The following is a 5,125-nucleotide window of genomic DNA, read 5'->3' on the forward strand; positions in this document are numbered from 1 at the left end:
CTTCCTCTTGCGTTTTTTTTTTAAACAATGAACCGCTTTTGAGTTAAAATACAAGTGGTGGATCTAAAAAAAGTTTAATATATGTATATATAATTAAATAAATAGTGCGCGCTACGCGCGCGTCTGTATTTGTTCTAGTTCTAGTCTATATACTTTTTAAAAAGCCGTTTTATTAAAGCGTTTATTAAAAAACAATTTTGCTCTTGAATTTACTGCTTCTTTATTCTTCATAACGCTGTGTAAGTATAATTACTTACGATAACAAATAAAATACTATGTACGTAACATTTTTTTTAAATTAATTAACATTTAAATGAATTATTTTATATTTTATCGAATATGTGAAACAATTTATTTTTCTCGACATATAACAAATACTTATACTACTATAATTGACACATGTTATTCTTTGTATCAATATTACACGCAAACAATTTTTTTGTTTTGAATATTTCTTTGAACAATATATTATTATTGTAACACAATTACATAAAATAAGTAATATTTTAATAATTTTATTTTATTTTAAAATTAATTTAATTGTAAGAATAAACAATGTATAGAAAACAACATATAAAATTATATTATGTAATGTCTTACAGAGAACTTTCGAAGAAGAGAAAAAATAAGCCGTCATTAAACAGCGAGAAATGTTTTTTTTTCCAAGGGGATATTTTCACCCCTAAAACCGTTTTTAGCCCAAAAAAAAGTATTTTATTATTAGAACCTATTACTCTATTTTTTTTACTATGCAATTACTTTTACTATGCAAATTACTATGCAAAGTTTCAGATTTTTTTAAATTTTACTAAATGTCCTTTGGAAAACATTTAAGCGGGGAACACAGACTTTTGCATAGCGCATACCTAATACGTAAGCATAAGAAAACTGATTGGTCTATTTCCTTACGCACATGCATGTGTATAGACCAATCAATTTTCTTATGCTTATACATTATGCGTTGTGCAGAAGTGTGAAATTATTTAATATTTTCTATTTCAAACGCTGCTGAGGAAAAACTAAAGGCCTTAATGCAATCGAAAGGATTAAAGAATTGAGGGGACAAAAGAAACTCACCATATTGATTTTGCAACGGACTTAAAATCAGTTTGATGCTACCGGATATAAATAAGAAAAGTCAGCTCCACGCAGGAATCAGAAAGTTCAAAACATTTATTACAGCTCTGACTCTTTCGACTAGACAGTTTTTTCAATATTATTATTAATAAATATTATAAATAAGTATAAAAATTAATATAAATAATATGAACCAAAAAACTCGACAAAGGCAATAAGAGCCCAGCGTGATGTTTGACCGCTAAATTTAATTCAATTTCGAATACAATAACGAACGTTTCGACCCTTTTTTGGGGTCCTCCTCAGCGCAATGATTAACAAAATTTTACATAAGTATGGTAAGAAACAACCTTAACGCCGCAAACATCAAGTCAAACGATAATTAGGGCGGATGTGCACTCCGACACGTTCCAAAGCATCGTCGTGTAGTTTCCTGGTTGAAGTGCCAGAAAATTTGAACTGCAGAATGTCGTTTGTCATTGTGTAGCGATACCTGTGGACATCCGGAGTACCATCCACTCACAAAAAATGCAAGAGTTAACAAAAAGAAAAAGATCAAAAGCAACTCACAGATTCAAAGTCAACAATAAAGTCAGGTCGCAATGCTCGTCAGTCGATTATAAAACTTATTGTTTTATGATGAGCGGTGAAGTGGATGTGTCTTACAAACCGTTTCAACTGACAGTGACACGCACGATTCGACAATGTTATCAACTATACATACGGCGAGAGGTCAAGTTACAAATACCAATAATATAATGTCAATTCTCGCAAGTCCCTACGATAACATTTACGTCACTTTACAAATACCAACAGTGTAATGTCAAATCTTCGCAAGTCCTTCGATAACATTAACATATGTTTCCGGTAAATTTTCCGTATCCGTCTGCAAATTAAGGCCATCTTTTTGTCTTTTGATGTAAATCATTTCGGAAATCAAGCGTTTGCTTAGCGACGGTTCTTGGTCTAATATTTTAACGTCATTCCACTTAAACTCATGATTATGTTCTAATCTGTGATCCGTTATGACTGAATGTCCCGTACAATTCCTTCTAATATGCGAATCATGTTCCTTGATCCTCGTTAATAATTGTCTCCCCGTCTGACCAACATAAGACGCCTCACAATCCCCACAGTCAATCTTATACACAACTTTCCTATGTGATGTACTCGGGAGAGTATCTTTGTGTACCCTGATATATCTATTCAGTTTATTTAAACTGAAGTACGAGAGCTTTACATTTAGATCTTTAGTTAAATTCTTATATTTTTCAGTCAACTGAGGGACATAGGGTATCGTGAAATAAGGAACCTTATCTATCGAGTTCTCGTCGTCAGTATTGCAGCTATTAGAAAAAAGAAATTTCAATCGTTCCTGCATTACCTTAAAAATAAATTCTAACGGGTAGCAATTTTGTAACAAAATATGAATCACTAATTTAAGGTTTTTTTCGTGAAATTTAGGATGCGACAGCTTGAATACTCGATCTATTAAACAAATGACTGTTCCTTTCTTCTGGCAATGGGGATGCTGGGACAAAAAATTTAGATATCTCCCGGAGAAGGTAGATTTGTGGAACCAATCGAATTGCAAACGATTTTCAGTCCGGATCATCGTTATCTCTAAAAATTCAACCTGCCATCCACACCGACCTCCATGGTAAATTGCAATCTCGGGTGAAAAGAATTGAATACCTCTAAAGTGTGAGTGCATTCAGTAGAAGGTATTGCCATTGCAATATCATCCACATATCTCTCATAGAAAGGTGGAGTGAAACTCAACAACTCAAGTGCCCTTTCCTCAAGATCCTGCATCACTATGTCCGCCCCTATGGGAGACAACGGGGAGCCCATGGGTGATCCGAAAGTCTGTTGGTATATTACGCCATTAAACATAAAAAAGGTTGATTCTAATACCATTCTGACAGCCAGAAGAAACTCCGATTCCGGGATCTTGCAATTGTCGGCAATGTATTTCCATCTCGATGAAATACTGTCGATAACCCTTTCAATAGGAACATTAGTAAAAAGGGAAACCACATCGAGTGATACAAGTGTGTGATCCTCCATGATATGAACGTTGGAAAGTTCTTTAACTAATTCTACACTGTTCGCAATGTGACTCTTTCCTTTTGGGAAGCTACTAATAAATAATATGTTTTTTTATTATGTTACCAGATAGCTCTTCGAATGTGGCCACTGTCAGGTATGGGCCATTCCGCGTGAACCGGATCAGTCACCTCTCAGAAATGAATCAAATTTTGCATATCGGTAGTTTCTGACGAGATAAAATATGGTGTCAAATATATTTTTTTTAATTGCAAATTTTTTTGACTTATGAATAATGGAAAATTTACTGACTTTTTAATTAATAATTGCATAACTTTCTTTCTTTAATTGCAATACAAAAATTTTTTAAATAAAAGTTGTCACAAAAGGACTATATTTTATGATGAAATTATTTACAACATAAAAAAAATTATTTCGTACTATTTATTAAACAAATTATTTTTTATAATTTTTTTAACTGTCAGGGAGACGATCAAAAAATAAAAAAAAATTTTTGTTAAAAACTTTCAAACTTCCAATATACCACAAAAAATTTTCGTTGATGTGTTTTGTTTTGTTATCGAGAAAATAATTGTTTTAATTTGTGTACGCTAGGCCAGTCATATTAGACTAATTTAGGGGGGTAACCTTCCAATCACTCTTTTCAGGTTGCAACCACCATGAATCGCTTTGATTTAAGGTGCTGTAAGTGGGAGTAATTTTGCTTTGCATAATTAATGCGCATTAAAAAGTTATTAACAATATTATCAACAAAAAACGTGATTTTTTTTATTTTTTCTCAAATATCTCGAAAACTAAGCAAGATAGGGTAACTAACTATACGTATCTTTTTTGTAGAGCGTAAAATTATCTACAATAATTTGCCTCTTTAGGTGTTATTATATAATACTTGCTGGTCTAAATAAATAAATAAATAAATAAATGATCTGAACAACATTTATCGTCAACTCAGTCGTTTAGCTTGCACGCGCCGTCAAAGTCCGAGACTCGGATCTCGAAAACCCTCGATTTCATCGTTTTTTGATGTTGCGTCGGTGATTTTTTTCAGTCATTTAAAATGGAATTAAAAAATCCCAAAAAATCACACATCATCTGAGAACTACAAAGAATACTTTTCAGGGTGTAACCGATTTTTTAGACCTTTTTTCTTTAGTTTGTAGCTATGTAAGCAAAAAATTTTGATTTTTTGGACTACTTTTAGTTTTTCGCTGTTTTCAAGCCTTAGAATTTATTTGAGACGAATTTTATTGTATGCATCTTGTTGTGGACGAAATTTGCAACAAAAAAGGACCCTTGTATTTTTTTTGTACGACAAACGCTGATTTTTTTATTGACGCGCAAAGTTATCCAATATTGCGTACAGGTCGGATAACGCTTGTTTTACACTAAAATAATTATTTTTTATTAAAATTTACGTAATTTTTTGCATTATTATTGAACCATATTGCAAAGCCGTTTTCAACACATTCTCTCATTTTTACTTATTTATTAACAAATTGTTTACTTAAAAATTATTACAAACAATTAGAAAAACATATTATATTCGTTGTACTCATCGTCTCATTTCAACTCGAAAAATGTTTTTAAAAAATTTATTTACATTATTTATAACATTTATTCAAACATACAGACAGTGCAACTTTTGACTATTTTCCACATCACCTCTGAGGTAAAGTCAATGGTACGTTTTTTTTTCTGTGGTTTCCCCAATATACCTAATCCACAAGCATTGAAAATATGTTCTTTTGATGTGATAATTATTTGGATATTCTTTGGATACACTAAAACTATCCAACACGCAGATGTTGATGAAAATTAACATCCGCGTCTTGAATAATTATTTCAATCCTCAGTATCCATAGGCTCAGCTTGAGTTACAATATCTTCTATGTCACTTTCATCCTTTTCTGTCTCGTTTTGCTCAACTTCTTGATTTTGAAAGGACATAGAAAGGACATATCTTCAATGCTTGTGGATT

The 5,125-nt window shown here is 32.0% G+C and overlaps 1 pseudogene; it reads right to left on the minus strand.

Moving 5' to 3' along the window:
• Window positions 1-1,270: 1,270 nt before the first annotated feature.
• Window positions 1,271-3,150, minus strand: LOC139824588 (uncharacterized; annotated as a pseudogene).
• Between the last annotated feature and the right edge of the window lie 1,975 nt (window positions 3,151-5,125).

This window comes from Temnothorax longispinosus, unplaced genomic scaffold (genome assembly GCF_030848805.1).
Source record: "Temnothorax longispinosus isolate EJ_2023e unplaced genomic scaffold, Tlon_JGU_v1 HiC_scaffold_45, whole genome shotgun sequence".
NCBI lineage: Eukaryota > Metazoa > Arthropoda > Insecta > Hymenoptera > Formicidae > Temnothorax > Temnothorax longispinosus.